At 35.3% G+C, this 13,525-nt stretch overlaps 1 protein-coding gene across 1 annotated transcript in view; it reads left to right on the top strand.

Annotated features, from left to right (window-relative positions):
- The first annotated feature begins 9,132 nt into the window (after window positions 1-9,132).
- Window positions 9,133-13,525, top strand: part of LOC124359639 (zinc finger protein 43-like) — a 49,723-nt gene continuing 45,330 nt past the window's right edge. Inside the window, exon 1 of the mRNA XM_046812545.1 lies at window positions 9,133-9,286. The gene's annotated coding sequence lies outside the window, so the exon portion shown is untranslated. The remainder of the gene's footprint in view (window positions 9,287-13,525) is intronic.

Raw genomic sequence — 13,525 nt, 5'->3', positions numbered from 1 at the left:
GGGATGTCTTTTGGCATAAGTAGTGTATTATTGTTTTACTGGCCAGTTTACAACGTCTAAATAGGGAAGAATTACGATAAAAATACCGGAAGAAAGATCCTGCGTTAATTTGGATGATCAATCTGGTCCAACGCTATATGTTATTAAAGACAATATTTTAAAATGTATAAGAAATCGTTTTACATCTTCAAAAGTAGTTATACAATCTAAACTGAAAAAACATTGAACACTAAAGTCCTGAAATCAGTCAGAAAGAACTACTGGAGCCAATGTTACTCATTATTAATGTCCCAATCCAAAATGACATTTTCCCAGAGGAACTCAGAACTAAAAATGCCAGAACACTTTTAGTGCTTGGTGTCAAAGACATTAATTAATTTACTTTGTCTTGCTTAGTTCATATGAATAACCGATATCATGTAAATGAGGTCGAACATGAGAATATTCAAAATCAAGAAAGCCGGATCAAATAAAACATTAATCAGATGTAGAGTTTCTTATCAAGGATTTATTTTGGGCCTCCTACTCTTTCTAGTGCAGGCTAAATTAATGATATCACACAGGTAGTCCAAAAAAGAAATATGTCTGCAGATAACACGACTGTTATTACAAAACACAAAAACTGTAATATACTCCAATGTAAAAGTGAACAATGCAGTCCAAAATTGTTGAGGGACTTAATTTGAACCAAAAAAAAACCTAATTAATTAGTCTAGTTACAAAGTTTTGAAAAAGAATTCAAATTATTTCCGCGAACAAGACGTTTTTAAGTGGAAAACAAAAATAGTCACAACCAAAGTGACCGACTTCTGGGGATGAAATTGGGGGGATAGTTCGCCTGGAGTGAACAGTTAGTTGGGAAAGATTGAGGGAAAATTGACCAAATTAATTTTTGTTTTCTGAAATCTCAAAAACCGCAATGACAAAATTTGTTAAAAACAATCTCCCAGTGTCCAATCGAGTCTCATATCTCCTGCTCAGTAATTCTATAAGGAGTCTTCAACAAAATATCTAGCAAATTCTCGTTCTACGAAATAGATCACTGCATGTTTGATTTACAGTGAATCACACATTGGTCTGTTTTCAGAAAATAAGATATTTTAATTGTCCTTAGCCTGTATATATTGTTACATCCGTCCATATTAAAATATACAAACCTGAATATAAAAATACAAAACATAACTAGATTAAAAGTACTTATTCTTGAAGTCAGATGCAAAGTTATTGGAACCAAACCAAAGATAAGATCTATCACGCTCTCACATTGGAAATATATTCTAGGTAAATTTTGCGAAATTTATAAGTGAATTGAAAGCTTTTGTAAATACATTTATTCGTTGGTAAAATAATATAAAATAACGATTACATATCAACTAGACGGTCTTCTGGCGCGTCTAAAAGTGATTACGCGGCCACGTTTTACTTGCTGTGCACAAACAGAGGCAGTGAATTGTGCGAGAGTTAGATTAAAGCAAAAACTCGTATTGCCCCTCTCAAGCGTCTTACACGACCTAGACTGTAACTATGTGCTGTTCACTTCTTAGCCTAGCTGGTTAGTTATTGCACACATCAATTAGGTGAATACTTTACATTAACTCTATATCCCTTTGGTGTTGCTCTCTGTAACATTTTCTAGGTTACAAACCCCCCAACCACTTCAAGGCCTATGTCGAACCGTGTAGTTCAAATATAAGAAATAATTCCTGTGCAGTGTTGGCGTTATAATGCTAGTACGCCTAACCCTGATGATGACTGAGTATCTCGTGGCATCTTTCCCTCTCATCATGTGAACCATTCTGACTGTTGAACTAGATACGAGTGGCTACAACTGCCTTCATCGGATTGGATCCACTTCAGCTTCACTTTCATTAGTCTCTCGTTCCTGGATGAACTCAAGTAGAATCCTCTTGTAGTCTTATATTCCAGCCATCCCCTAAGTTAGACCTCTTAAATAAGTTCTATTTTTGACAAAACTTCAGCGCGTTATGGGGCATATGCTGTGCTTTCTAAATAACTCTGTGCAGAGCAGCAAGACACCTCTTATCATGGCCTTTACCTCGAGTCACCTAAATAATCTGGCAGTGACAGTGTGGTGCACGTGAAAGATTTTCCCTCTTGCCATTGACTAGATGTGCATTAAGAACCCACATTCTCTTAGTCTCTTAAGGTATTTGTTAAATGTACTTCAAATGTGTTTAACAGCTAAGTGAGTTCAAAGGGACAGTTGTATAATATTTATAAAATTGTCCTAATGTAATTACTATAAAATTAATTTGTGCACCCAAGTTAACACTTATTTTTGTGTAACACAAATGAGCTACACTAATTGGTTACGCAGTCAGCTGATTGCAGAGATCACCTAATTTCTACCCTTGTCTTTGAGTTGTTGGAGATGAAGCTATGTTTTGAACGGGCAGTTGCCCGGACCCCTCTCGGCTGTATTGTGGCGGATAACGACCCTGGCTGCTTACAGACAAGTCAAGTCAAGTCAAATCATCTTTATTTACACGTACATAGAGTGCAGTATTGCGTCAAGATAAAATAAAGTAAATTAATATAAACAATAAAAAGCATTTAGCAAATGACATAGGTTGTTATTCCTTCTAAGTCCTCCAGTTTAGAAATTCTTGCAGGGTGTAGAAGGGTATGTCCAGCAGCCACTGCGTCAGTGATGCCTTCAGGTTTTTCACTGGTAGCTTCTTCAATTCTTCAGGCAGACAGTTGTAGAAGACAGCGCCTCGGTAGAACGGCTTTTTTCGAAGAGGCTGAGGTGGTGTATATTAAGTGTGAAGTTGTGCTTGTGTCTTATGTTGTAGTTATGCTGGTCTCCCAATCTGGTTTGGTCGGAATTCACGGTGTAGAGGATAGTTTCAAGGATATAGAGTGATGCTACAGTCAGTATTTTGAGTTCCTTGAAGGCGTCTCTGCAAGTATCCCGTACACTCAAGCTCTTAAGTGTCCTTACATCCCTTTTCTGTATTATCAAGACTCTTTGAAGGAGTGTGGCACTAGTTCCTCCCCAGACTATCAGCCTATACCTCAGGTGTGATTCGAAAAGTGAATAGTATGCTGTCATGGCTTTTTTATGTTGCTTGTTTGTTTAATTCTTCGTATAACAAAAATGCCCGAGTTAAGTTTCTTGTGGAGCTGTTCTAGATGAGGTTCCCATGCAAGGTTATTATCAATGATTATGCCTAAATATTTACTAGATTTGACTGTAGTAATTTCTGGGAGCCCTTGGTGGTGGTTTGGATTTGGTGTAAAAATGAATTGGTAACTTTTGCTTTCGTTTAGGACTAGATCATTTTGATAGCAGTATTGTCTGGCCATGTTGAAGGCTATAAAAGTATCTACTTCCAATTGTTCTTTATTTTTATTTGCAACAATCAATGCTGTATCATCAGCAAACATCACTGCTTCACAGAGGTTCTGTAGGTAACTTGGAAAGTCGTTTGCCAAAAGAATGTATAGGACAGGGCCAAGGACCGATCCCTGGGGCACTCCTCTACTGATTGGTAGAACGTCTGATTTTGCTTTCTTTACTATTTGGTTGTCTTTATATGTGATATCTACCAGTTGTTTTCTGTTGCTGAGGTAGCTGTCAAACCACCGAAGTTCTTTTCCATTAATACCAAGATTTTGTAGCTTTTCGATGATCATTTTGTGATCAAGGCAGTCGAATGCTTTGCTGAAATCCAGCAGTATCGTTGCTGCTATATAGCCTTGTTCCAGTTTATCTATTTTACTTTCAAGTAGTTGTATTACTGCTGTTGCCGTTGATCTTTTCCTAATGAAGCCATGCTGTTTGGAGGTAAGAAGGTTGTGTTGTTTGAGGTGTTCAAGTAGCCTATTTTTCCAGAATTTTTGAGAAATTTGAAGTGAGAGATATTGGGCGATAATTTTCTGCTTCTATGTGTTGACCGCTATTGAATTTTTGGTAGACTTTCGCGGTTTTCAGACTACTCTGGAAGATGCCTTCGTTAAAAGAGGCATTGTTGCTTGGGGTTCTCTTTTATACTGAACTTCGTAACGGCTACATTGTTCGATCTCTTTATTGAGGTGTGACTTTTGTCCCCTCGCTCCCATCGTGATTCACGTTTACTTACAACCTATATTGCCGCAAAACTCCCTTTATGTTGTATTTACTCGGAAGACTTATTTAGTTATGTTGAGATAGGAGAGGATCCGAGTCTCAACTTCCTCCTTTTTATACTGTTTGCCGTTTGGACTCTAACTAATAAACATTTTTCTATTATTGCGCTACCACACTACTGGATGAAGTGACAGTGTATATTCTTAGAATGTAGATTGTAGAAACCCCGTATTTTTGTGGAGGAATAAACTAAACCCATTATTTCGTTATCTACTCGTATAATATAAAAATGAATCGGAAAATGTGTTGGTAAGCGCATAACACAAAAACGCCTGGACCAATTTGGCCAATTCTTTTTTTTTTAATGTTCATTGAAACCCATTGAAGGTTTTTATGAAGCAAAATATAAGAAAAGTTACCTTGAATATTTTGAAATTCAAAAAATGTGGTTTTTACGTTTTATGATCCAAATTAAACTGGCAATAAACAGCTGTTCAAACCTTCAGTTTTATTTCGACAATTGGCTGAAACATCTGTTCACATTTAGATTTGATGAAATATTAAGTACACAGTGATTGATCAGTTTACTTAATATAACTTTATATATAACTCTGTATTTGTTAGAACAGAAAAATACAGTCTTGAAGTTAATTATTTGCGTTAAATTATTCATGTATTGAGAATATTTCCAGAACTTATTTGAAAATAAACAAATCGAAATAAAACGTGATGAATTTTTGTATTATTACAGAAGCAAAAGTATCAACCCGCATCGAGGTATACGCTCTTTTGAAAGAAACTTAATTCACGAAATTCCTTGGATTGTAGCTTACCTTAATAGAGGGCTATATTCGACTATTATATCGAAAGCATCTGCTCAACATTCGTCGTCGGGGATATTTATAAAGTTATGTGTTATTGATGTATTGAAAACTGCCTACTTTGGCCTTTTTACATTACGGCTTGAGATTATAGGACAACTGTCCTTAGTATAAACTTCAAATAATATTTAATTTAGAGCACAAAATAAAACTGTCAGAATCCTTTCAAAGCTCCAGAGACTCGTGTAAAGATACTTTCTTTGAATTTGAAGTATTAACTTTGCTCTGTCTCTATATTCTCGAGGTCCACTTTACTGTCGATTCAAGTGCAAGTTGGCACAAGGTAGGGACGTCCACCAATACGAGAAGATGGAGGTAGGGACAGAATTAGAAATGAATATCACGCATAGAACGACGGCGTTTCAACACAACACTCGCCTTCTCAATTTGGCGCGAGACTAATATACAGGGTGAATTTAAGTTAGTGTCGAAACATTTTTTGGGTGATACTACTCAGTATTATAGACCAAAATATGAAAATAAAAAATCCCTATCTCATCTACCTTTTAACTACGACCAATTTCGCTATTTTGTTAAAAAATCATGTTTTGTTGCAATAAAACTCAATTTCCTCCATTAATTTTAATGTTTTTTTTAATTCTGAATCCATTTTTGAAATCTACACAAAATTTTACATGGGAATAATGGAAAAAAACTGTCTTGAAAATAAGTTTGATACAAACAAATTGCTAATAAATCAAATTCTTAAGTTTTCGGCAAAAACATTAAAAATATATTAGACCCGAGGAATTAAATGAAGTTAATTCTGAAGAGAGGCCAATACCACAAAAAACTTGCCCATTTTGTGGGCTTTAAAATGACATAATGCAACGTTACTTTTATTTTCATCTTATACTGGTTATTAAAGAATCAGTATTGGAAAACAAGGTCTACTTAAAATATCACAGTGCCAAATAACCAGTCAAAATTGTGTTTGATTCAATAATAAATCAAACATAGGATAAACACATAAAGAACAGTTACACAAAAGAATAATCATAAAAGAAAGTAATCTACAAATTGCTTTCAAATTGCCTGCCTCCGTTTCTAATGCAGGCTCTCGCACGCTTCCTCATTGCCCTAACCGTCACGTTCAAAGATAACTTGTTACGCACTATTTGGGCAGCTAACTCAATCCGGTTTCTTAAGTCTTCCTCAGAGTTTACAGTGGTCGAGTAAACTTCCTGTTTCATAGTCCCCCAAACAAAGAAGTCCATAGGAGATAGGTCAGGAGATCTGGCCGGCCAAGCTACAGTTCCAGCGCGACCTATCCATGTCGGGTAATTGTCCGTTAACCACTGACGCACTTCATTGCTGAAATGAGGAGGAGCACCGTCCTGTTGGAAAACTATGTTGTCCCTCTGATTGTGGTCCATATCAAGTCCATCCAGAAGTGTGGGCAAGGTATGCTGTAAAAAGTCCAAGTAAACTTCACTATTTAAGGTTCCTTGAAAAATGTGGGGACCCACAAGTTGGTTTCCGATGACTCCTGCCCATACGTTGAGATGAAAACGTCTTTGAAAGGAACTTTCTCTTGAAGCCCTGGGATTTTGTTCGGCCCAATGGTGCATGTTATGCGTGTTAAAAACACCAGCCCTAGTGAAGGTAGACTCATCGGTGTACAAAATGTTTCTCAAAAAATTATATTGTTCAATATCACTATTGAGCAGCCAGCGACAGAACTCTACTCTTGGACCAAAGTCATTTGGTTCTAACGCTTGAACCTTTGTAAAGTGATAGGGGTGGAAGTTATTTTCGTGTAAGATTCCTGACACTTTACTCTGAGAAACACCAACTTCAGGGACAGGGACTTGTTGCTGGGCGGTCTGTAGGGGTGGCGGATGGCGGTGCTCGTGGCGTGCTTGTGGTCAGGCTGTGTGTTTGAGAGAATGAATGTAGCAATAACAAGAAATTATTTAAAAAGTAAATTGTTAATTTAAGTTTTAATTTATCTTTGTTTGAAAATTGTCTACATATTCAGCTGATAAATTTGATTTTTAATTATTACATAGTAGTATATATTTTGGTTAAATTTAAATTTAAAATGGAATTTGTTATAGTTTTAAGGTCATTAAATGTAAATATGTATATATATATATATATATATATATATATATATATATATATATATATATATATATATATCTGTATATTTTGTGAGGTTGAGTGGTAGAGAGGGCTAAATAGCCCTAACTCCGCCTCTTGAATAAAGGCATATTTCATTTCATTTCATTTCATTTTTCATTTCATTTCATTTCATTTCATTTTTCATTTCATTTCATTTCATTTCATTTCAACTTCTCTGGCAAGTTGTCGGCTGCTGACCTCAGGATTTTCTTGAACTAAATCTAGAACTCGTTCATCTAAGCCAACATCTCGAAGAACAGGACCTACCTCATTACGCTGCCTGTGAACTGTTCCTCTCTCCAACAAACGCTGATGTAGCCTCGTAAAAACTTTATCACTAGGAACTCTACGATCTGGGTACCGAGCGTGGTATTCTCTCTGAGCAGCCAGAGCATTCCCGCCACAAAAACCATATACAAAATGCATCTCTGCATACTCTCTCGATGTGAAATCCATGATAGCTACGGCTCAAATAACTATTTTTAAGTGGATAGAGGTAAAGTCAGCTGAAAGACAAAATAAAACCTGAAACATGGGGTATTCCTTCATACTTGTGATTGTAGAGATAAGATAGTCAGGAGTAAAAACTGATAAGATATGACAATCCGGAGGCAGGCAATTTGAAAGCAATTTGTAGATTACTTACTTTTTATGATTATTCTTTTTTGTAACTGTTCTTTATATGTTTATCCTATATTTGATTATTATTGAATTAAACACGATTTTGACTGGTTATTTGGCACCGTGATATTTTAAGTAGACCTTGTTTTCCAATACTGATTCTTTAATAACCAGTATAAGATGAAAATAAAAGTAACGCTGCATTATGTCATTTTAAAGCCCACAAAATGGGCAAGTTTTTTGTGGTATTGGCCTCTCTTCAGAATTAACTTCATTTAATTCCTCGGGTCTAATATCTTTTTAATGTTTTTGCCGAAAACTTAAGAATTTGATTTATTAGCAATTTGTTTGTATCAAACTTATTTTCAAGACAGTTTTTCTCCATTATTCCCATGAAAAATTTTGTGTAGATTTCAAAAATGGATTCAGAATTAAAAAAACATTAAAAATAATGGAGGAAATTGAGTTTTATTGCAACAAAACATGATTTTTTAACAAAATAGCGAAATTGGTCGTAGTTAAAAGATAGATGGGATAGGGATTTTTTATTTTCATATTTTGGTCTATAATACTGAGTAGTATCACCCAAAAAATTTTTCGACACTAACTTAAATTCACCCTGTATAATGTTTTCTAATTGGAATACACATCTAAATGGTACCAAACAATTCTAATCTTATTTCAAACATATTTTGGTGTAAATGGTACCTATTTTACTCTGTTGAAGGTGATTCACTGGGATGAACAAACTTTTAAAATTCGTCTCACATTATTCATAGAAATTACAATAAATTAGAATAAACTAAATCTTTAACACACAATGTTATTGGACCAATGATGCATTTCATAGTTTAACAAAACTCGTAATTACGACTTTATGTGACTGATTAATCATTCACATATATTATCGTTGATAATTAACTATACAATTAATAACACTATTAATAGGGATTTGCATGACGTATTAGAATAATTCATTAATAAGGAATAGAAAAAAATTCATTTTTCATGAGGAAGTTTAAATAATACACACACAATAACTTTACACAACTATACTACACACATTTGAAAATTAAATTTTTTCTACTAAATAAATATTACACTGAGGCTTTATAAAACTGATGTACAAGTTGAAATTATCGAGCTGTAGATAGATTTCCCGCAATTAAATAATAATGTCACACCACAACTACAACATGTTGTTTTTTATAACCCCGTTGCTCAAATAACAGCTGGAGAGATTCGAGTCTACAGCTTCTGACTGTTTCCACGTCATGCTTACCGCTACCGGCAACCAAAAAGGTTGTATTCGTATTCATAGTTCGTTGTCATCACGTTGCCAAAATAACAGGGAGTTTCTCTCAACGCGTTGCGGGGGCAACTGTTGCTGCGCAACAACATCCCTCCGTTGTTTATCCTGTTACGTTATACAAAATAACGCCTATCTGTATCGTGTTGATTAGGTGCTGTTGTAGCTTTCAATTAATCATGTTTCCATAATGTAGATAAGTTTTAGAGTTGGGAAGAGATGAATGTAAATCAAATTCAAATTTTTAACTGAGCTGTAAGTACTTGAATTAGTATTATGAACTTAGGTCCAGGTAACAATAAGCTAGCCTATACATTTATAATAACCTCAATAGGCTGTCTATTATTTAATATTTTTGTTTTAAGCTAGCTAGCACTTTACTAAAAGTAGGGCTGAGTGTAACTAATATGCATGGAATGAAAATGTATTTATCAAGAGCAAATTACTGAGTTTTACTTCATGTGTCACATATTTCAGAGTTAAGGCAAATAGCTTATGGTAGTATAGAAAAAAAGTACAAGTCCCACTTCACATGATTTTTTGAGATTTTTAAATGGAATGAATGTAAGAAAAGTCAATTCTAAGAAATTATCCAAAAATAAGTTAGACTATGTGGTTGCTTCAACATTTAGGCTATATGGATAGACTTTAACCTGGGAGAAGTCACCGTAGATATATTTCACGAAAATGGTCGCGCGTATAGTAAAAATCTAACATCTGACACCTTTTGTTTTACAGCTTGTCAAACGTATTCTTATACCAGGTTTCAATTAATTAATTATTGGAATATTCTCTGAAAGTCCTAATATTTTTAAAAATATGTATTTTATCCAAACGGCAAAGTAATATTAATTAATTTAAGTTAAGTGTGTAATTCTAACTAAAAATATTGAAAAGTAAAAAATAAAAGATCAAACATTATACATTTTTAGTGTACAATATCAATACAAACAGAATTTTTACTTTTGCATTGAGACAAGTTTTAGGCAAAGTTTTCATCATTACAATTTGTACAAGTTAGTTCGGTGAAGGCTGTGTGCTCTTTACAAAGTGGTGTTTGACAGCCCTCACATAGTGCTGTGTTAATCTATTTTTCCTCTTCGGACAATAGCCATCGTATTTTCTTCATTTGGTTTCCTGTTAAGAACAAACTATATTAAAATTGTTTACCTATTAATTTAGTATTATTATATAAAATATTTTTAACCACTTGCTAGTTCCTGGAAACATTATTTTTTATAATACATTTCTATATTTCTATTAAGTACTATAGTACAAAATATAGCAATATAAATGAAAATAAGGTACTTTGGGATTATACCGACCACACCAGTATGAAGAACACAAAAATATAAATTTATAGAAACAAACATGATAGAACGAAAAAACAACTGTTTAATTACAAACATTTCCAGGTAATGTGATCGGTATTGTTGTCGCTGTTATCTTATCTTTCTCGAGAATCCCGATTAGGGCAGGGCGCGGCATCACATGATTTGCACGGTACATAATTGCCTTTCCATTACAATTCAATTTATATTTCTGATCAGCCCTCTAGAATTTGATATTTTACTGATAGGTACTATCTCGAGGGATGTTTTTCTTTCGCCGACATCAGCGCGGGGCAGAAGGTGCTGCCAAAGCCCGTGAGTTTTTTTCAATAAAGAGTTTAGTTTTAGTTTGGTAATGTTTGTTTTTGTTGAATTTTGTGTTTGGAGAAATGTAGAGGTAAAACACGGAAGTATAACAAAGCGACGCACCAGCTGAACGGGCGGCGAGACTCTGCAATCACGTTATCTACTAGACCGCTCGACTTTGACCTCTGTCTGAGGGTGGGGAGGGGTTTGCGATAAGACAATTCCTGTTTTATATTGACGAAATATTGTTCTACGCTAATCTAGTAATCAGTAGAAGCAAAATGTCAAATAACGATTCATGTCTGGGTGTGGTCGGTATAATCCCAAAGTACCGAAAATAATATTTTTTTAAATATTTGGAAATGCTAGAAAATATACCTTGAGGTACCTCTCGTCTTGGAGGATCATGGCCGGTGACAGTTTTGATTGACTGTTTCAATGAAGATGGAAGGCTTGCAATATATGACCTTTTGAGAAGGTGAGGTGTTGCCAGTTGTTTTGCCAACTCTGCTATGTACATCCTTCTGGGAATGAGATTACCAGTATTGGCTTTAAATATTTTTGGCTGTTGATTGTTCCCAAGTTTAGCAATCCATTGAACAAGGTCATCATAGGCCATTGGTTGCTAATTCTCTTGACAGAATATTCTTTTTTCATACGATCAACATCGACATCTCCCTTTGTTAGATTATAAAACGTTATGACCTCTGGTTTTTAAAGGTCACTGCTGCTTATATCAATTGAATCATCAGTATGAAATGTAGAGATCAAAAGAACATTTCTTCTCCTCTTAGGTACTCTTGAGACAAGAAGAGTATGATTTGGTGGAGTCTTAAATCCGAAAACAATACTGCAAACAGGTCTTGTATTTACATATTTGAAGGCCACAGGAAGTTGCGGCTTATTTTTTCTTATTGTACCAACAGTGGTAATTTTTTGATTCACAAATAAGTCGTTAGCAAGTGGAACCGACGTGTAGTAGTTGTCAGTAGTAAGATTCCGTCCACTACCATTAATTGGTTTGATCAACCTTTTTACAACAATAGCTGCATCGTTATCTAACTCATATGGCCCTACAGGTTGTTTTCCACAGTATACTTCCATATTTAAAGTATAAAATTTCCTAGAGTCAACCAATGCATAAATTTTCATCCAATATTTATCAGGTTTATTTCCAATATACTGTCTAAACTTGCACTTGCCCCTAAAAGCTTCCAGCATTTCATCTATTACGATGTATTCCTCTGGAGAGTAACTTGAAATAGATAGTCTGACAAACTCCTCAAAAACTTCACTAAATGCTGCTAAATTGTCTAGGTTTTGTCTCTCATCACGTGTATCTTTGTCGTCAAATCTTATCCCTCTGACAAGGGTATGAAAACGTCTCACTCATTACTGCTCGGAATTACTCCAGTGACGTTCCATCAGTAGCCCACATCGCAGAAGTATGAGCATGGTCTGCCTTTTTTTTACCCCTAACATGTATAAAATACCAAAAAAAGCTGAAAGTTCTTCAAAATCAGTTTGTGGGCAGTCTTTTTGGCCACGCGAATAAGACTCACTCATTGATAGAAGTTCTTTGTTGGTCCAAATTAGTATTCGATGAATCATTTCGTCAGGAAAAAATACTTTCCAGCAATCTAATTGAGTCACTTTTTTTTGCCACTGATTTGACTCCAGGTAATGAAATAAGATTGTTTTCCTTTGTGGTTTTGGTATTGCGAATGTTTGTAGGCTTGTGAACCAACCATTTTGTGTATGGATCTTTCCCTACGTAATTCATAGGCTGATGTACATATGAAAATTTGATGTCGAAGCTAAAGGTGCAGTTGCAGCTTGTGAATGTTCTATTTCCATTTGCACAGTGTCTTCTTCTCGTAACACTTTCACAATCTGATTGGTCTATATTTGTGTTATGGTCCGAGTATTCAGTCTGGGCATCACTTTCATTTATAGAACCGCAGTTGTCAAGCTCACTCTCCTCAACTTCATCAATCCATTCCAAAATAAGGGCTTCATGCGATTTATTAGCCATTGCACCGAACTAAATTAAACAAATTACAAAAAACAGCACTCAAAACAACAACACAATACGAAATACACACTGACATAAAAGATCGCACCGTTAGTAAAAATGTAACAATAATAAAATTTAACGGCAGTATGTATCCGGTCGAGTGTTAGATTCCGACTACGGGTCCGTGCGCGCCCCACTTCCAATACTACCTCCACCCCTCCGGCTGCATGAGTAATTGGAAAAACACGTGCAACATGCGTCTTATATAGTAAAGGACACATACCTAGGCCCTCAATCGCCTACGACTGCAGATAAAAAAATTTTCAATACAACAATTAGTAATGTTAGAAAAAATCTAACAGGTTGACTGGTCCCGGGTTAATAAGTGGCTTACACTTGTCATTCAATGCTATTATCGATTGTTTTTATCCAAAGGATAATTCAATATTACAATTTATTTAACTTGTCATGTGATTTAAATTTATTAGTTATATTCCTAGTAATTTTAATGTAAACAAGAAGCTTCAGTCCCGGGGAGATGCTTGAGATCAGTAGACCTCGCATTATTCTCTTGCAGAGAAAACAATGTGGATCAGCCTTGCATTCTTTCTTTACTGCAGACATACACCTTTCCTTTAGTTATGGCCTTTACAAGTAGTTTGATATTGACCGACTCCAAAAAACCTTAAATAGCAAACAACTGTCACTCGGGATTGCCCAGTGTCCACAAGACGGGTGGCAGAACGCTCACCAAGCTCAACTATTGCAAGCCGTGGTCCCGTGAGTTCGGTCTAGAGAAAATTACCTTGACTTATCCTGTGTTTGCGCCAAACTCCTTCT

This window comes from Homalodisca vitripennis, chromosome 4 (assembly GCF_021130785.1).
Source record: "Homalodisca vitripennis isolate AUS2020 chromosome 4, UT_GWSS_2.1, whole genome shotgun sequence".
In the NCBI taxonomy this organism is placed as follows: domain Eukaryota; kingdom Metazoa; phylum Arthropoda; class Insecta; order Hemiptera; family Cicadellidae; genus Homalodisca; species Homalodisca vitripennis.
Note: the sequence above shows the minus strand (reverse complement) of the source record. Positions and strands in the feature narration are given on the sequence as shown.